At 48.5% G+C, this 21,530-nt stretch overlaps 1 protein-coding gene across 3 annotated transcripts in view; it reads right to left on the reverse strand.

Moving 5' to 3' along the window:
- The window catches only part of WRAP73 (WD repeat containing, antisense to TP73), a 486,503-nt gene that overhangs the window by 396,913 nt on the left and 68,060 nt on the right, over window positions 1-21,530 (reverse strand). The gene's annotated exons all lie outside the window — the stretch shown is intronic.

Consider the following 21,530-nt stretch of genomic DNA (forward strand, 5'->3'; position numbering starts at 1 on the left):
GTATCTTAGGTCATTACTTCAGTGACTAGCATTCTTCAGGGACTAGCATTCCGTAATAGCCACGAGACAAATATTTTCAGTTGTGACCACCCAATACGGGAATCTAAATTTTGTAATCATCAGAAGATCTTTGAACTTTGCATTACACAAATGGAAACAGGAGATCACAGCACTTGGCTTAATGTAGTAATGATCTGTCTAATTTCATGCAAAGTCATCAAGCAGTGCTAATGAGGATATCTATTCTAGCTCCTGGCTAAAACGGATGATATTTTCACCACTTTTACAGGTATAAAGAAATATGATAAGTTTATTCTCATCTAGCATCACAGCTGCAATGGATGGCTAGATGACTCCGGCACATAGCTTGGGCCTCTTGGGGTTCACACCATATTGGGGATGTCTGTTGGCCCGCCTGCTACGCCAGGAGGTAGCCATACCGCACCCTAGTGTGCTGCCACACATGGCTTTGAAGTGTTGGTATCACTGTCTTGTACAAAGCTGGAGAGCTCCCTTGTATGCATCGGCTCTACCACTGGTGGACCTCCCTCACGAAGATACTGTTTACTGTTTCACTACTGCCCAACTTTCACAGCTGATGGATGCGGGGTTCACAACAGTGGGAGATTGCAGGGAGTCCTCGTCCCATTGAAGGACTTATCTGAAACCCACACCCTACCCAGCGATCAATTCCTGACATAGGAGGCTTAGGTGCAGACATTCATGAACCTATGGGGCGAGGGGCAGGACGGACCCCCCATCCCACATGGTACTTCCACTTCTCTCTATGGGCTCTGCACAAAACTTAGTGATATGGTTCTACAAGCATTGAATGAGATGGGGAGACCACCACTAGTGGCTCTGAGAGCTCGTTGGGAAGCTATACTGGGACATGACATCACAAAGAACGGGAGAAGATAACAGCCTAACCCATTTTTGGAATGTAGGTTTGCAGTGGCTTTCAGACCACACTGGGGAGCACTCTTCCCTGTACAATACAGATGTCTCGTTGGGACCTTTCCCAGACCCAAAACGTGCTAAGTGGGCTCTAGATTCATTGACCTGGCCTTGGTCTAAGTTCGTCGAAGGATAGCAATGGCAAGGAAATGTGACAGACGGCTGAGATTAGAGACCTGGGTGAGGGACGCCACAACCTGGATGGAGGCAGAAGGGAAGGCGCTTAGAAGGGAGGATGCCCAATGTGTGCGCAGGGATCCATTAGCCGAAATATGGAAGGAGATTTTGATGAACTGAGAACACCCAGAGGACGACAGACTCAGAATCAGACAACCCCTACGACAGAGTGAGGAGACCCGGGAGAAACAGTGCAGATGGAGAAAAGGGAGGGGAAAGTAGCACAGGGGGATGAGTAACAGGGAGACAAGGCCTACGCCACTGTGATTTACATGCATGGCAAATTCCTATCTGCCACGCACACAGTGCAGCCACTACCGACCTCTAGCCGCCCTCTCAGACCTGGACTTGCCGGACACTGTCATTACAAGACCCGAGATAGATGACAGCTGCTAATAAGGCAATAATTTTCTGAAATAGATCAATTTGCACCTCCATCTTTAATAAATTACGTTGTTGTTTCGTTTGAAACCTGTATGATGGGACAATCAACTAAAAATTAAGACCATACAGAATTTACCAAATAAGGTTAAAAGAAATTTGACTCATCCCAATTGAGGTTTAGGTTGCCCACACTAATTGGTGCTTTATCTAAAATGTTCAAAAGTTAAGTACTTTTATTAGCACTGTTTCCGAGGATGAGTAAAGAAGATCCAATTGCACTGAAGTATTCTTCTGTAGAGTTGACTGACAAATCTGTGAAATAGAAAAAATATGATTCCTCCCTAAGTGGCCTATTAGTATGGCGGGCGGATCGCCAACACGCAACTGGCGGTGGCGATCCGCCCGCCATAAAACACCGCCAGCATGCACATTACCCCCCGCCATATCAGTATGGCGGGGGGTACCGCGGCGGACGGGAAGACCGCCCGCCGCTTTTGCGCACGGTCGACGGGCGGAAAAGAGTTTAATATGGTGGCGGTGTCTGCTAGACACCGCCATCCATATCAAGATGCAGGCGGGAGGCAGCCTTTCCGTGGCGGCAATGTGGATTTTGAAGTTGCGGTCCCGTTACGGGCCCGCAGGATGTAGGGGGGTGGGGAAGGCACATAAGGGGTACCTGTGGTACACGCCTGCATATGCATGCACAACATGCATTTTTGGCATTGCGGCGAGTGATGCTGAAAGCACCGCCTGCCGCAATGTTAAAAATTCAAGATGCGCCTGCCAGTGTGGCAGGCGCATCCTAATCACTCCCAAGGGACCGCCGCCCTTATGGTAGGCGGTCCCTTTTTACGTCAGGATCCGCCCGCCGTCCTAATGATGCCCTTAGAGTCTTTACTGGGGTTCTATCACGTGTCCTGACTTTGATGCGACACCACTTAAGGATTCTGCATCTCTGCTGAGCTCCCTGATGAACAGTGCCTCAACATATCGTGTTAAAGCACATCCACGTCTAGCATCTTGGAGTAAAGGGCATCACCTGCCCCAATGCAAGCATTAAGCACCCACACAGACTTTTAAGCTGCAGGAGCTAAGCTACAGCTCAGCATCAAACTGGATAGACATCCGACGGTATCGCAATCCACTTGAGGAGCAAAGCATACGGACAAAACTAAATATGCAGCATTTCAAAAAGGTCGCTTCGCAAAGGTCACTTAGTGAAAACAGCAAACATGGTGGAAAGAAAGCAGGAAGTCTCCATGAGGGAACCACCTCCTCAGAACGCAGTAATTGCCATGACTTTTACATTGCTTTTTCTCCATAGAACGAAAAGCAGACTTTAGAACGATGCAGAGGAAAGCAGTACATACACTTGCTTTAAAAACTTATATTGTGCAAGTTAGCCAAAACACTTCAAATTCTACTTCACCTATATACTTGGACGAGGGAGGGAAATTACAAATAAATTAACGCTGTACACAACCCAGACATCTCAGAAACAAGCAGTAATGACTTTAGTAGAAACAAGCAGAGGTACAGGTCTGTATTTCTTTAGGGAGATTTTTCCATGTAATGTAAATGTTCTGGCTCGGAGCGATCTGCAGTGAAAGGAAGAATGGACCAGAATGTTTTTTTCCCCCCTCAGATAAAAGTACTTCACTTGGGATATATAGCATGATGTGCCAAGATGATAGGTCATAAGAAGGGAAAAGAGGCAATTAAATGTCAAATACAGGATTTTTAAATCTGTTCTCCTGTTAACATGGGAGTTAATATAGACATGGTCTTATACTGACTTGGATCATGTTTAGGGAGACCAAAAACACAGTTGCAAACAGAACGACTTGAAGATATTTTAGTTGATTCCTCGAAAAAACTGGCATGGGTGAGCGATGCTAGAGGAGAGCTCTCTAAACATACAGAAACCTAAAGAAAAACTTACCAGCACCCATGAGGGAATTTAGACTAATTCCACAAGAATGTTTTACTTTGTCAATGTGGGCTGCTTCAATGCGAAACAGGTGGTGTTGCAGGCAGCGTTGCATTATTATTTCAAAGATGATACGTGCCCAGAAGCAAACCCTCGATCTTAGGGCATGCACTGAGTGGCCACTCAACCAATCAATTCAGCAACCAAGCATGAGCTCTCGGCCATCAAGGTTACCTCTGCTCGGTAAGTAAAAGAGTCAACATTAGCTCTCTATCAGGACAAGATAAATAAATAAAATGAATAAAATATGTTTACCCCAAATGAACAGTGGAAAAAGCGAGCCAATCGTCCCTAAAATGCCTTTGGTGTGGTGCTTTCCAACAAGGATGCTTTATTGGTGAAATCATTCTAATGCCCTTATTCAAAAGAGCGGATAAAAATGGGGCAACAAACCAACAAGCCTCTTCTTTACCCCTCATCCTTCCCACAAAAAAAAGCCTGTCCGGACTACTCCTACACAGCGTTCTTCTGAACACACTCTAGCGGCCCAGAAGAACTTAATGATGTGATGCTGGCCTTCGATGACCAGAAATAGGAAACCGGACCATCAGAACCAAGGAAGTTTTCATTTAGAAAATCATTTTAAAGTCATTAGGCTCATCGATGATGTGTTTTGCATGACAATTTAAAGTACCAGTGAGAACCGGGGGATGTACTGTGGGGGGCAAGGCTGCAAATCAAACAGCACCAATAACCAACGCACAGCAGAAAGAAATCTAAATAGTTTCAAAACACTGAAGCATCAGACGACTTCTGGTCCAGGTTGAAACAAGCATTTGCAATGCAATAGGTCTCGCATTTATAAGATTTTGAGCTATTGGCATTGTAAAATTACAATGCCTTTTATTTATGTTTTGGTTTTAAAACAAATAAAAGGCATTGTCATTTACAATGTCAGTAGCATAAACTCGCATAAAAGCAGTGTGTGGAGTGCAGCAGTGTGCGGTGTGCAGCAGTGTGAGGCGTGCAGCAGTGTGAGGCGTGCAGCAGTGTGAGGCGTGCAGCAGTGTGCGGCGTGCAGCAGTGTGCGGCGTGCAGCAGTGTGCGGCGTGCTATGTAAAATTACAATGCCTTTTATTTATGTTTTGGTTTTAAAACAAATAAAAGGCATTGTCATTTACAATGTCAATAGCATAAACTCGCATAAAAGCAGTGTGTGGAGCGCAGCAGTGTGCGGCGTGCAGCAGTGTGAGGCGTGCAGCAGTGTGAGGCGTGCAGCAGTGTGAGGCGTGCAGCAGTGTGAGGCGTGCAGCAGTGTGAGGCGTGCAGCAGTGTGAGGCGTGCAGCAGTGTGTGGGTTGCAGCAGTGTTTCGTGTAGCAGTGTGAGGCATGCAGCACCGTGTGGCGTGCAGCAGTATGCGGCGTGCAGCAGTGTGCTGCGTGCAGCAGTGAGTAATGCAGCAGTGTGCAGCAGTGTGTGGCGTGATGCGCCATTTGTGTAATATCCCTTCTGTGATGGAACAGGCGGACAGACCGACAAGCACTATACATAGCAGACCCGGTACATGACACCATTCACTGCAAGAAAGACGTCATACAGCGATAAGAAATTAAATAAGGCCGCAACCCTAATTACTGAGGTGTGTGCAAGGGCAATTAAAGCATTGGCAGTGTTCAATTTCATGCCGTTCTCCATCCTGAATTCACTAACCGGGCTTCCGTTAGAACTACCCCCTTCTACCTGAAGGAACATCTTCAGATCTGCTTGCCTCTTCCATGAAGCAATAGTGACGTGGCACAACAGTAATGCCCAGCTAAGTACTTGCAGTCCAGGCGAGCGACATGCTGTCACACGCATGTGTAGATGCTTGTGGGCACAACTGTAGGTCAGCCTGTTGCGATAACCAGCTGTCCTAGCTGGTGTTGTGCACCTCTGTACATTATGACAGTTACGAGAACGAAGAGGCTCATTCTAGTGATGCTGGCTGTATGGATCAGCGTGTTCTTAAGGCAGTGGCAGCTGGTACATCAGGGCACCCGATGCTCTATCTTTTAACTAAGCCCATCTCCTCTTGAAAGGAACTTGTAAAGCTCATATAGAACTGCCTCAAACACATTCAAGGGAACACGATTGAAAGTATATACCACGCTGCACATGTATTTGAAGCGCGTTCAGAAAAGTGCAACACACTTACACTGCACATCTAAGAAGGGTCATGTGAGAGCAAATATCCTTGATGAAAGCCAGTATTTTGTTTTAATTTCTCGCCTCAGCGCTGACAAAACAAGAAAGACGAAAGAGAAAGTAGAACAGGAGATGGTAAACAAGACAAGCCCGGCGGAGCGCGCGCTTGGGGGCGGGGGAGCGCATTCCAAGCGGGGGAGCAGACCCTTTGAAGTGCGATGCCAAACGGATTGCATGGCGGCACGATGCGCGTGATTGTGCGCGTGCTAGCCATGCAATCCGCTTTTTGGGAGCACTACGGTCCAGACTGTAAGGAGAAACCCCCCCTTAAAGAGGAGATCTGCTTCAACGACCGCCACTAACCTGTCTTCTTAAAGAGCAACACCTGCTGACAGGTGAGACGAGTGATAGGGACATCTGAGGGGCGCGGGACAAGAGTCAATGTTATTCTAGGCGCAGAGGCAGTTATAGTCTTCATGCGGCGCCATTTGTGTAATATCCCTTCTGTGATGGAACAGGCAGACAGACCGACAAGCACTATACATAGCAGACCCGGTACATGACACCATTCACTGCAAGAAAGACGTCATACAGCGAGAAGAAATTAAATAAGGCCGCAACCCTAATTACTGAGGTGTGTGCACGGGCAATTAAAGCATTGGCAGTGTTCAATTTCATGCCGTTCTCCATCCTGAATTCACTAACCGGGCTTCCGTTACAACTACCCCCTTCTACCTGAAGTTACATCTTCAGATCTGCTTGCCTCTTCGATGAAGCAATAGTGACGTGGCACAACAGTAATGCCCAGCTAAGTACCTTCAGTCCAGGCGAGCGACATGCTGTCACACGCATGTGTAGATGCTTGTGGGCACAACTGTAGGTCAGCCTGTTGCGATAACCAGCTGTCCTAGCTGGTGTTGTGCACCTCTGTACGTTATGACAGTTACGAGAACGAAGAGGCCCAGGGAACCAAGCCAGGTGGTACTATTAAACACACACTGCCCCTCCCCCACCACATTGATAGCTGGCCAGAGAGCAGCCCCAGCCCCGAAAAAACATAGGGGCAGATTTACAAGCCCCTTGCACCACTTTTGCGTCACTTTTAACATGGGAAAAGTGACGCAAAAGTGGCACACAGAGCATGTAAATATGCCCCGTAATATTGAAAAAATAGAGTTTGATGAGCCTTCCCAGAGAAAAGAGAGGCGCAGCTCGCCAAACACTATTTTTTTAATATTGTAACTTGTTCACAAGCAGCGCAGCACGCCGGTTGCTTACGAAAAGTGTATACAATTGAAAAAAGAGTTTGGCCAGTTGAACAACAAAAAGTAGAGCGTGACAGCAATGAGGAGCAAGCTCCCCAGGTGCCTTAAAACGTTGGTGGTTTAAAACGGAATGGACGTACATGCAACTGAATAGGGCTGTAGAAGAACAGGGCTGCCTGGAGAAGAAGCACGGCATGATCTTACAAATAAGGTTGACAGCCTGTAAATACATGCACTCCCAAGGAGTGAAAGGTTGAATGCATGCCTGCTTAGTGGAGAAGTAATGTAGATTATGAAATCTCTCAAGCTCTCCCTGCTGTTCTTGAAAGTGCGCACGCCGCTGTTGTTAACCTGGCACTCTGTATAATTTAACTAGCACTCAGCTAACAAAGTCTGACAGGAAACAAACACTTGCGCCCCTTCCCCTCCCCCTGCAAGCCCTACCCGGAACTGACGAATTGCCATTAAAACACGCCCCTGGAACAGATGAGCACAGCCCTTTGTTTCCCATTTGGAAGTCTTCAGCGCGAGCACCTATGAAAAAGTTAATGGCCGAGTATAGCCATCACAACAACCAGCCTGCGCACGTCCGGAGACCATGGCATATGTCCTGACAAGTAGCCATGTGGCCACAGTGAAGCAATCGGTTGTTCTCAGATGAAACGGTTCTGCGTGATATAGAAATTTTAGATATTTTTTTAATTTGTAAGAGTCTATCATATTTTATGCAGTTTGTGTTGCACAGTTTGCATGCAGCTTGTGCATGGGCTCTTAGACTTCGGCCAGACCCTTATCTCGGCATAGTGACCGCACCGTCATCCGCTCCACTCAACAGGCATGCACAGACGTCACCCAAGGATTACACTGACACATTTGTTATGGGTGAAGAACTGCTGCAGGTTTATTTCATACAACATAAGTATGACGATAGAGTGGGTTATCTTACGGGCGATCCAGGGCAAGCAGCCCCTCGCTGCTCCACCCGCCTTACGAGCCAGCATGCACGGTGGGTCGATGCCCGACAGCGCGGCACATACTTTTCAGATCCTCCTTTGGATCACGTGATCTAATACTCCCGCCCCCTTTTCACGGGGGGGCAGAGCATGTTATGGCACACCCCCGGTTGGTCAGGCCCCCCAACCGCCCGAAGGACTAACGGGGCGCCGTCGCGGTCTTCCCAGAACCTCCTTCGGCTCCCGGACCTTGGCTCGGGCACCCTTACTGTGCCGGACAGGGGTACCCTTACTGTACCGACTGTCGCAGAGGCACCCTTACTGTACCCTTCTGCCTCCAGATCGCCCTGTAACTCCGCCACAGCTCTGGGGAGGCTCCCGTCGCTGCCAGAGCCCCCCCTTCCTCCCTTTGCTGTTATAGGCACCCTGCCCATGCGAGCTAGCTTTAGTGGGCTAAATTATGGATCTAGTTCTGAAACCCGTACACAATGGCAATAATTTGCAACCGATAACCGGGCTTCCCCAGATCCAGCCAAACCAGTCTTAGCCCATGCAGGCCCGGAGCCGGCATGCCCCCTCAGGCAAGTACCCCCATACTATCAAAACTCCCCGTGGATTTTGACTGAAGTGACCCGAAACCTAAAACAGGCGTTGGTCTAATGTTACCTTTGCATGGCTGAAGAACAATACCTGTGACAGGCCACACATGCCAGGAAGTGCCCGCGGGTGGAGGGAAGAGTTGACAAAGCTGTCAGGAGGTGTCAATGCGAGTGAAGTTAATGAATGACAAGCCCGCTCTACCTCCTCTTTCCTCAGTTATCTGAGTCTAGCACTAGTCGGAGTGTGCCATCACCTTCCGACAGTCACCACCCTATGTGAAGCCATGCCCTCCCAAACTTCTGCTAGCATACCAGGGAGCAGACAAGGCAGCGTGCCCCGGGGGGGGGGGGGAACCAACGCATAAATACCTCTCTATGTTGAATACTGGGAAAGCCAATAGTTCTCCTGCTATTTTGTAGCTCAAATATGTTTCCCAGGAGTCTCTCCCAATCATATGGACCAGGTCGCCCCTGTTGGAAGGCCACTTCCACAACCTGCATAGCTGCCAGCCAGTGCTGGAGGGCGGGAGAAGGTGCCCGTTGCAGTTACTCACATCAATGGTACCTGTTTCGTCGAATTGAAGGACGGGCTACTAAGTGAGCTTACCAGGCTCCGCCCTTGACCCCGAGGTTAGACCCAAGCCCCTCTACGTTCTGCTGCTTCACCTGCCTGTTAACACGAATCCCAGGGCAGACCCCGGCCTCTAACCCATGCTTGGCCATGCCTGAGCTAAAACACCTCTGAAAAGCAGGACAACAGGCTAGCCACCAACATTGCCTTCTGAATGTCCCTGACACTGCCAAGGAACACGCGCATAACTGAAGCAACTGGCACCCTCCCATAAGAGTATCAATTTAGCCCTTAATGACTGCAAACGCGCTCTTGCGGCTATCGGTATTAGTGCTCCCTCCCAACAGGCCGCCCTAACCAGGCAACCCGCACTCTCCTGGCACTGGCGCACTCCCGCCCCAGCTGCCCTAGAGTGCCTGTTCGAATGTAGCCACAACCTTACGTTTTTATCACAGACAGAACCAGGGTATGAAGACTCAGCTGACTCTCCTGCTGAGTGCCCGTTGCATCATCGCAAGTATGTCTTTTGCCTATTCGGTGTCTGGCTGCAAAGTTAGCTGACATTGCCAGCCCCAGTCACAGGTGAAAATAGAAGTTTTACAGCTGCTGGTGCCATCGACGATACAATTTATCACCATGGTTCAATCTATGTCCCTAATAGATATCAATAGATAACGGATATATAGATATCATCTATGAGAGATCTATGTTACCTAATGGCACTACTCTGCAGCCTGCACCATTCTGCCAGTGCCGAAAAGACCTTTAGTCATGCTGCCTGGCCTAGTCTTTCTGGCCCTGCTCTATACACGCCCACTTCGGCCCTAAGGCAAACAATTCGCCAGTGACATAGCTTAGCCAAGCGTGCCGCAGTGTTCTGCATCCTCATCGATCGCAATCAATTATGAATCCCCTCATCTGGCCCTGCAGCAAGCAGGACTAGGACTCAACGCGTCACACCAGGACTCAGTCACAACCCCTGGAGCGGACGTGCTCCCCCAACCTACTGATCCACAGACCGCTTGCACACTGCTCACAGTATGGCTGAGAAGTGAGGCGGTTGATTAAAAAACCCTTTTAGATAAACATGAGGCAGGTGCTTGGTCCCGTTGCATGGCGGCCTGCCAGTGAGACAAACCTCCAATCCCCGATAAGTACCACTACCAGCCTACGCTACAATTTTGCCTGGCATTCCTTCATGCCCAGATAAACCAAGCGATGATTGCTCTCCTCCGCCACTTGACCTGACCACACTTCGAAGGACAAACACAGCAAGAAGACGCGGCCTGTGACCTGCCCCAAAACTCTACGGAATCATCCCATGATCATAATGCTGGGCGAGCTCGCCACCAACAACAGTCACGGCCTGCCAACCCCACAAGTCTTTAGTACCCTTTTGCTCAAGAATTGGGATGGGGGCAGGGAGGGGCAGTCCTGTCTGGAGCTGTGTGTATTGGAGGACATGCGCTCCAAATTTGTAAAAGATGCAAGTGTGAACTGGTCGCGGATAGCGTTGATAAAGCCTGCTAAAGTCCACTCTGCGCAACCCGCTGGCCCATGGTTTCCATTGAACGGAGTTGGCAACCGACCTCAACACACCGGAGGCGGAACACTGGATTACAGCTCCGATCAAACAGATGCCCCTTGCATCCGACATCAACCATACCCTCTTGGCTGAAAGCTGCTCCATGCTTCTGATGCATCGGCACCCCCAGCCAGCTAACCCTGATAAAATCCGCTCGTGACCCGGAGTAAACCGTGCGATGGGAGCACCAAACCCACTAGTACAACGTTAACTCTAGAACCAGGCTCCACCACAAGAGCCCTTCACAACCCATGTGGCCTAAACATTCACCCCGTGAGGCAGTTGCAAATGGACTGCGAACTCCTAGGCATTCTCTGCCAATGTCAAAAGTGGAGTTCTGGTTGGTTAAGGTCTGCAACTGAGCCTGCCCGAACCCCCTACAAGTCAGGAAAAGAGAGTACACCTTACCGCTAACTCCTACTGACCCCCTAGGTCGCTAGCCAGCGCCTCAGGGCCTATCCCAGATGCAGTGTAAATATACTATTATCCAAACGCACACCCGTAGTACCCAACTCGGCCCCACAGTAGCGACCGCATACACCACTCTGACAGTTGGCACCAGACTTCAACCTGTCTTGAGCCCTGTTGCCGCGGTGCGCCTCCTGCAGGCATGTAAGGGGCAAGAAAATCAAGCACAACCATCGTTCCTGCAATATGTATAACATAATGACCCGAAACGTGAAATCCACTACTACTCAACGGAAAATAATGACTGGCGAGCCTCCCTCATAACCCCTGTTGCGCGATCCACACTGCGACGTGGTGACCCCAGGACCTTGTTAACGGCGTGACGTCCCTGCACCCTCCAAAATCGCGCTGCATCGCCTGCCCAGTTCCAACACCGTCCCTGGCCTACCAGCGCTGACGTGCCCTCTTATCTTTTCGTTTAGTTGCCAGGCTTCCCTTTCACCAATCCTACTGATGTCATCAAAACTAGCAACACCTCACGATACATGGATGTAAAGTCATATGACGCTAGCATGCAGGTAACCAAACATCCCAAAATTCCATCTGCACGCTCATCCCTGCTCTAGAATTCCACTCATGATTGTAAATTACGTATACATTCACGGAAACTGGGCGATCTGACAAACACATCGCCGGCTCTTGTGAAGGGAAGGGGACATCAGAAAAACCTTTCGTTATAACGCTAATGTATCCAGCCTATCCACTGCACACCACATAATAATTATGCTTTAATAAAGAGAGCTGTCGCAGGTCCGCATGTAGCGACGGTACCCAAGGTAGAAATATACCCGGAAATAATAAACAGATGCAATAACGCTCGTGACCATAACCCGGGGTTCGGTTCCCGAACCTGGCCTCCCTCACCATGTCTGAACGATTCTCAGACATTTCCAACAGACCGCTGCTGAGTAGGCAAATACCCAGCTGTCTGACCAGTAGGCAAAGATTAGGGCCTATGGGAGAAGCGCATGCACGCGGCCGAGACCCAAACACCCGACTCGCTGCGTGATGTGACTGACGTTTTCCAACAATCGCTCAGAGTAAAAGGACATTCCGCTGTGGACTACCTTGCTGAAAAGGATGGAGCAATAGCCATGGACGGTAATAGTAAGTGAAGACATTATTCATTCATGTTCAGCCACAGTGAGAAACACTGCCCCCGAGTGGCCTTCCCACTTTAAGGCACCCTGGCAGCACATATTAGTTTAACCCAACCAATATTCAATGACAAACTGATATACTGTTTTGACCCCACCCAGGGCACCCTGCCCGGTTACCGCCAAGGCAGACGCACAGCAACGTCAATTGAAGGCAGTGTAAAGCACTAGTTCTGACCTGGAGCTGTTCACGGCGACTCATACATAGAAACGCCCCCATATTGCGCGACACTAGCAGCAGAATTCGCCAGCGCTACCTTACACATTAAACACGCGCTACCAGGATCGGCAATCCTATCACAAACATGACACTGTTTGTTCCCCCCCCTTGCTCAGGGAACCAAGACAAAGGCGAGTCCATCCTAGAACACCCTCACTGCCGTTCAAAGCGATCAAGAAACTCCCGTGTCTGCGAAGCCAACGGATGGCACGAGATCATGGCGTTCGCAAACCAGGTGCAATCCGCAACTTTTAGACAATTTAAAACATCACAATAACAAACCCAGTTTCGTTAAACTACATGACCTGCATGGGAATCGAAGCGGCAACCTTAGTATTCCAAGTGCCACACTGTAGCCGCTTGAGCTATCTCGTAAGCGAGACAAATCAAGTACTCGGCTTAAATAGACATCAGCATGTGGAACTGATATCTTCTCGTACATGGAAACATACATCATAAAACGTTCCAAATTAAAATCTGCGGATAAGCTCGCCCCATTGCCCTGCCAGACTCGTGCGCGAAACCAAACAATGTGAAAGGGTTTTAATGGCCGCCAGCGACCGTTAAATAAAATACCTTTCCATCGTAACATAAAATGCATTGCCCTGATGATGCAGAATATGTAGACTGCAAACCTGCAAACACAATATTCCTTGTGCAGTCAATCATTTATGGAGAACAGTGGAGTGGTGCCACCTGTAACGATCGAGCAGCTCACCGGTTTGTCATGACCTTTAAAGTCCTCCGCTAAAATAAATACGCAACTGCGGAATCCCCAATACGGCAGTGCCGGCTGCAACTCCCGAAACTCGCAAGTAACAAAAGTATGCCTCTTTACAACACCGTAACCTGCTGACCTATTTACATCATACGCACTCTGAAATCTGCTTGGCACACGTTCTTTGCAGCAGGCATATTAACCCTCTGCACTAACTACCCCGAAGTCAAGATCTCAACTATACGAAGACTACCGCGTCGATGCAGCGAGGCGGGTTGCCGGATGCGCGGAAACATCTAAACAAGCACTTCTGGAAAGTAAACATAACCTAGTCTGTTAAATAATAAGATGGATTTAATACAAAGGTCAATAACTCACTGCAGCGTGAGGCGAGGGGAGGGAAAAGTCAGTCTTTAAAGTGGACACAACCTTTCAACACTGGCGGGGGCCTGCACATAACACATTGATGTCACATGATCTGCAGAACACGTTCTCACGTGTGGACAGATCTGAACGATGTATGTATGTATGGGTCTGGTTTATGAAACGTTGCTAATACATTGTCTGCCGGACAAGTTGCCATATGTATGCAGATCTGGAAGATCCATGTACAGGTCCTCAGGTCTGCAGAAGGAACACATACAAGGCCACGTGTGGACAGCTCTTGGGGAGGGATATACCGGCACGATTGTTGATACGCTGTCTGCAGTAGGAACACGTACGTTGCAATGTGTGGAAGATGCATGTACACGCCCTGTTGATGATACATGATGTGCAGTCGGAACACATGCTAACAGCTCACACGGAGAGATCTGGAGGATACATGTGCAGTTCGTATTAAAGATGCAAGGCCTGCAGAAAGAACATACAAGCTTCACGTGTGGACTGGTCTGTAATTTACTTGGCACACGTTCTTTGCAGCAGGGAAATAGACCCTCTGCCCTGACTTCACCTTAGTCAAAACCTCAACTATACAATGCTGATCTCTCTTCAGGAAGGAAATTCATCGTACGAGTTATCTTGCCATAAACGTGAGGCCTGGTAGTTGCCTTGGAAAGAAACGAAGCATCCGGTGCTTCAAAAGCATAATAAACCTCCAAACCCGGTGCCCCCACAAGCTAGCACCCCGGGCCTCCCCACACAATCCATGCGCTCTACCACTGAGCTACAACCTTGACATTAAGACGACCGTGCTCTCCCCCACGAATGCCTCAATGAAAAGCACCGCATAACCGCATAAAAGCATAACCCATGCCACGCAACGACTCCAAGCGCATCCCCCGCCGCTCTCTCCGCGCTCGCACCCCCCCACCCTGAGCCACAATGCCGCTCAACGTGGCACGTGCACAAGCTGCCTAGCAGGGGACACTCTACTGCCCCGGGCAGGGGACCCCAAGCGAGGGGGGTGGGGGTGGACATGACGACTTGCGCTGCTCCTGAGTCCCGACGCGATTCAATATCGACGGCGTGTTAAACGAACGACCCACACAATGGCGTGTCCGGCGCGAGACAAGAGGCCACTCGCGCGGGCAGGTCAAGGTCCCGCGCAGGCCCTGGCCAGTATGGCGGGATGGACGAGGGAGGGCTGGGGGGAGCACTGACCTTGCTACCGAAACGACCAAACACGCCCTCAGGGCACCAAGACCGCAGCGACCCTCAGCACGACCAAGAGACGGCGTAAATTTCCGCGTGAGGAAAACGGCGGGAGACAACCAGTCAAGACGAGAAGACCAGTTGAGACAGCATGTCTCGCGCGGGAAGGAGTGAACAGGAAGCAGAGGGCGAACTGCAGGGGCGGGAGGCATAAGTAGGCCTGGCCCCGCCCAGTGGCCCGCCTCCCCCGGCAGGGCCAATGATAAGGGGGCCTTCCCTCCCAAGGCGCGGCACCCTGAGATAGGTGGAACCGGGGGGGGGGGGGGGGGGAGGCTCCGACGGGCGGCCACTAGAAGGCTGACCTGCTAATGTCCCCCTGCGTGGGACGCGGCCAGCGGCATTCCCTGGTAATCTGTTGTTCACTGGGGTGGAGAAAGCAGAGTTACATTCATGAGACCTCGTGTAGACCCTCATGAACTCAGTTGAAGAGCGCAGCAGTGATTACTTTATGCTGCAAACACTCTGGCAGCAACTCACCGTTAGGGCAGATATGTACGCTCTGTCGGCACGGGTTTTTAGCAATGCTTCTGAGGTGAAACAGCATGAAGGGCGGGGTGGGTGGGCGAAGAAATAGGAGCCGAATTGAAAGTACTTGTTGTAAATATGAAACCGGGCGCATGAAACAAAGCGCAGCGCCCGTGTACGTTAAAGCTATGTGTGGCGGCCTAGGAAGCGTCTGCTCTGGCTAGTCATTACAATGAAATAACAAGCAGATCTCAAAGTTCATTTTTTTTTTTTTTAAACGTGTTTTTATTGCAGAATTAAGAATGAAAACTCCGTGACGTCAACCTAAGTACACATGATACCTCAGAGCCCACCCCTCGTCTCAGCACTATACACAGCCATGTAGCCCACATCCCGGAGGCTGGGCGGCACAATAATGCAAAGATTCTGAATGTCATGTCGATCATTGCACAGATGGACAGGTCAACAGCTCAGTATACCATCTGCTTTTTTACCCCTTCGCCTCAATCCCCTGTAAACCATCATCACCCCCCTACAACATCCCAGAAACTCCCCCCCCCCCCCCCTGCCCACCCCCCAACTACTGCTGCCATGGGCTCCGACCATGAAATGTAGCACACTGGTTTCACTGCTGTCTGCTTTGCATGTATCTCACTGGCCTCATGGAACCCCGCCCTCCGGGCCATCCCGCTCTGCACTCTCCAGCCGGTAATCCTTCACAGCCTGTACTATCAGCTCCCATGCCCTCACCCATTCCAATCCCTTCTCATTTCCTGCCCTGGTCGCCTGTCGCCTTCTAATCACGCTCTCACAGCCAGCCCACTTCAGCAGCTCAGCCAGCCATCTCCCATACGACGGACCCCCCCGGGATTTCCAGTGCCATGTGATTTCTCTCTGGGCCAGCATGAGACCTAAGTCTATAAATGTACTCGTCACTTTCGTCTTCGCCGTGTGAGGAAACCAGAGCAGTAAACAGGCCGCCATGTCAAACTCCACCTCCCGGTCGGTGACTGCATTCAAAAGCTCTCCCACCTCCGCCCAGTATGTCCCCAGTCTGGGGCACCCCCATAAGAGGTGGTCGAACTCCGCTCCAATCACTAGACATCTCGGGCATGCCGCGTCCTGCACCTTAAAATGCCTCCGAATCCTTCCCGGGGTCAAATAGGCCCTATGCATCACGAAGAAGTGTACCTGCTGAAAGCGGGCATTCCTACTCCCTTTCCACGTCCTCCGTATGATATGACTCCACACTGTGTCCGGAATGTGTTTGCCTATGCTGCCCTCCCATTTCTCCTTAAGAGCTGTAAGCGGCTCTATACCTTCTCGCAGCAGTCGGGAGTGGAGGCAGGTCACCGCCTTCACTCTTCCCGCTGCCATCACCACATACTGACAGGTCAGGGCCACGGCTGGTTCCGCCAGTCCCTTCTTCCAGTGCTTTTGTATCGCTGCGCTCACATCCGCGTGTAGGAGGTAACTCCCTTTGGGGAGACCAAACTGTTCCTGTAATACCTCAAAGGGGGCGAGCGCCCCGTCGACAAATAGGTCTCCCACCATCTGCAGCCCCAGCTCCTCCCACTCCGCCAGCGGGGACCAATCACCGCCGTGCGGTAATGCCGTCAGCACTCCCAATGGGATCTCCGGCGCATAGGGCCGTGTGATTTTCCCTCTCTTCATGCTCCTGTGCCAGCACTGTCGGAGGGTGCAGATCTCAAAGTTCATAATTAATCTGCGCTGAATCCATCATTCTCTCCAACTAGGGGAAGGAAAGGTGAGGTAAGGAAATTTGCCCGCCTAAAGAACAAATCCCCCGGAAGTTGGTCAATGAAAAGTGGAGGATTTAAATTAGTTAACGAGCATGAACTGGAACGAGCATGGAGTGGTAATGCAGCGAGAAAAGAACTCGGCCAAGATTACAACAATCATTAGCCGCACGCGCGCCTCGCGCTTAAAGTTAAAAAAAAAAACAAAAAAAAAAACAAGACAAGCCCGGTGGAGCATGGCGCGCGCGCGCTTGGGGGCGGGGAAGCGCATTCCAGGCGGGGGAGCGAACCCTTTGAAGTGCTCCCAAAAAGCGGAGTGCATGGCGGCACCAAGCACGTGATTGTGCGCGTGCTAGCAATGCAATCCACTTTTTGGGAGCACTCGGAAAAGCCCTTTTACAATAGTCTCGCTTTGTGATCGCTTACGCGATAGCAAGACGAGACCTAAAAATGAAGTATTTAAAATTGGACTACAATCTTTCCTAGGGTTTGAGAGGAGACGAGACCTCAGTGATGCCTGGGGATGCCTACGTATTACCATTACACATGTCAATTAAAATAAATTAAAAGATAAGCAATACAAAAGGCTGTAACATGGTGCGGGACCGCAATCTATGACATATTTTCCGGTAAGTGGTGAGATACACAAAAGAAATCACAAACTGAACAAACATAATACAACAATGTGTAGGTTTGTCTATTTTGCACACAACCAGATTATAATTTCAAAATACAGTTCGTCCAATATTTCTTTTTCATGTTGTTCTTCAAAAGACGACACCTTGGTGATAAATATTGCTTTGTACCAGTGTAGGGAAGAATAAACCTACCTTTTGCAATTTGTATTTCTGAAATGCGTTTCAGGAAACGCAATGTATATTTTTTATCAATCTTTGACCTTTTGAAAAAAGGCTGCCTAGCATTTACCTGTCCTTTTTCAGAAGGCAAATATCGTTTATATTAAATTTGTAAAGTGTCCTAGAAAGCAGAAATCTCAACAATAAGTCCCCAGAGTTCAGCAGTTTTGCTGCAAAAACCAGAGCAAAGCAACAGCATTTCGCATTTCTAGAATAGCTTCCCCAAAACAGCTGTGAAGAGAAAGATATTTGGACCGTAATTTGATAAACAGAGCATTCAAAGCTGGGCAAAGAGTCCTCGTCCCAAGGTCTGACAGCCGGTGACAGGTGTGAGACTAGTGATTTTCACCCTTCCCAAACACTTTAAGACTGGACTCTCGAGTGACTGTCAGCTTGTCTCCCAGACTTGACTGGGTCACACAGGCCCGCCACATAACTACATCTGTCAGCGGAAGATTATTTGGTGCACATTCTTCGGCGTCAAGCGTTTACAGCCAATAGAGCCATTCATAATTACAATGGATCCTTTCCAATAGAGACAGACACGTACAAGAGTGGGTTTTGCAAGGGATGAACAGCAGGCTCATCAACGTCAGAGGTAAAGTGAGCTAGGAAACGTCTGACTGCTCCTTGAGGGGAACCGGGGACACTGGAAGTATTTTAATTTAGGTGCTGATTGAAGACTTCTCGTCTGCCGACTATGGAAAACAAGGCTGAATATAGAAAGACACTGAAACCTACACTTTTTGCTTATATGGTTGTTTTAGTCCAGCCCGATACAGTAAGAACACCAGATTTGAAGGTACTTTTTGTTGAACACTGTGGTATTGCATCCTGAGTAATGGCTTCCTCGGAAGTTTAGGTGACTTAAACTGCATAGCGTGGCCAACCCTTCTATGGTCAGCCATACTGTCTTGGTGAGAAACTAGCCCGCAAAACTTGATACACAGTAGGGATGGAGTGGATGAATAGTTAACTGCAACATTATATATAGTGCTGGCCTTCAACCATGAGTAGCCGGCTTACGAGTGGAGTACCACGAAGTGATCAACATAATGTGGAATATTGCAAATGGAAAGGGGGGGGGGGGGGTGGAGTCAATAGGTAAAATATATATTAAGCACAGACGGCCAGAATCAGAATCAGGAGGGTGGCCACCATTAAGAGTTTAACTCCTCTAGGTTAAAGTAGGAATGAAAAGTGTTGCTCCTGCTTAGAAGTAATCAGTGGTCAGACGGCGTTACAGGTCCATTGCCACCGGTAAGTTGTGGGCTTTGTAATGGTCAAGTATTATGGGACAGTTGAAGGAAAGTCATTTAATTAGCCTATGAGCAAAAGATTAAGTGCCATGAATGATATGCATAAATAAAAAATATGGCCTTTATTAAGACCAACTCTTAGTGTCATGTTTATGTGACCAGTGGGCATCTGCTAGCTCCCAATGGCCATGTGTAGATCTTACTCAACCCTTAAGACTATTTCAAGGACTAGCATTAAATAGTAACTTGGTTAGAAGCAGACAAACAGTAGCAGAGTGATCACCCTCGTGGCCAGAATACTTTCAGAGAAGATATTTGCTACTTTATCATACAAATATCAACATACATTATTTCGGAAATATAAATATGCACCCAACCATTTCCCCATATTTTTTAATTGTTTCACCTTGCTGCAATTTTCAGGATTTGATAAACTTCTGCATAGCGGTTTGCGATTTTTGTTAATTCAACATATTTTCTAATGCCTCCTTGTAAATGCTGGTTTACACTAGATCATTAAAAAAATGCAACAGGGGTACTTTCATTTCATTTAGCTGTGCGGGTCTTTTGATACAGCTCATCACATCTCGAGAATGCTTAGTCTTCCTAAACCTCCTGGATCATCAAGTGGTAACATGCTTACTAGGCAATCTCTGACAAGTTCTAATACCCCGTTGGTAGGAAGGAGGATTAAAGGCCGTGATACAACCCAGGTGCAAGATGTTAGGCTGGTTTTCAAACACAGACAGAATGGAAGGCACAAGTGAAGCCTAGACATGACAGAGATCAAAATCTTTAAGGAGGCAAGGCATAGTTTCAATATTACAGGAAAGGAATAGAATGTAAAGTGGAGTAACAACAGCAAAGTTGGTGCCTTTCTACATATCACTATGATGCCTAAGAAGGAACCGCCTTATCAGAATTGCCAGAACAAGTTGTTCTTGCTGCAACACACACCAAATCACTACTCTTTAGTCCTGAATGGAAAATTTCAAGATAAATTGTATTAAATAATGAAATATTGCAAAGAACATTTGAGGCCCCTCAAATTCAGTTTGTGAGCAACTGAGCTCCCCAGATGGGCCATGATATCACCTAAAATGATAAAACAAGAGAAACAAATGGCGACCAATAAGAACAAGCCAGGGATAGGAAATAGGTTTGAGTGGATTTTGACTTTCAGTTTTATAAAGCGAGAAACTACCCATGGCTGTCCTGGTGCTAATCACAAATGCATCCACAGTTGAAAAAGATGTGTTTTCAGAGCTTTATTGAAAAGCTTGTGGTCCGACTCTGCACGGACAGCATACGCCTAATCGTTCCACCTCTGACCCATAATAAACAAAAAAGCTTGTTCTCCAGTCCACCTCCTTAGGAAACTAGGTCTAGAAACGGGTGATGGTGCACTGAAGTACAGCTGTCTGGTGGGATAGTTTGTTATACAAACCAGTAATGTACTTTGAGAGACCCACCCCCTGCACCACTTTATGGCAATAGCAAAGTGCTTTCTAACTGGAAACCAGTGCATATTAAATCAGATGATGAGACATATTTGCCAATCTGGGAAGACCTAGATTGTCCTACCGACACATTCTGAATCAGTTGGAGTCTCGGTAATAAAAATTTTAAAAAAAACAAGAAAAAGAGGGGAGATCAGGAAACTGGAGTATTACAAAGGTTGTGGCGACTTGTAATCAAAGCCTGCACCAAAGTTTTCAAAAAGGCACTCAGCACCGAAGGAGAGCATTTTTCTGAGAATCTTGAACATGGCAAAACATGTGCTGGTAAACGTATTGACATAACACTCGAAAGATAACTTGAATTTAAAAATCACACCTAAAGCACGCACTATGGTGCTAGGCTTCTGGCAGGCGCCCAGACATTGATGCTACTAATGTGAAAACCAGATCGAGGGGATAGCGAACACTAAGACCGAAGTCTTGTCTAGTTATAACCTCTGGGAATTGGCATCCATCCAGTGGATGTAATGCAAGATTTAAATTAGTCTTGGATAAAGGTATGACCACACTCAAAGTTACTATCATTGCCTCTGCTTCTAGCCAAAGGTTTAATTACTAATCACTAGGGGCAGTAAGATTCCCAAAGCTCAAGAAATGGCTAAACTCACCAATATATCGCAATGAACAACTGAAGCTATATACGTCAAGCTTCCACCCCCTCCTCTCATCCCAGGGCATTGGGACTCCACTCAAAGATAACCCCTCCTGCAGCCTGTAGATCGTGACGTGAGCCTCAATGAGGAATTAAGATACGTCTGTCGGTGGGGTGAAAAAAGCTCCTGTGTAGATATAACCTCAGTGGGAGCGCACTTTGAACTTAACACACTAGGTGACCGATCTCGCTGTA

The sequence above is a fragment of the Triturus cristatus genome, chromosome 1_2 (assembly GCF_964204655.1).
Source record: "Triturus cristatus chromosome 1_2, aTriCri1.1, whole genome shotgun sequence".
In the NCBI taxonomy this organism is placed as follows: domain Eukaryota; kingdom Metazoa; phylum Chordata; class Amphibia; order Caudata; family Salamandridae; genus Triturus; species Triturus cristatus.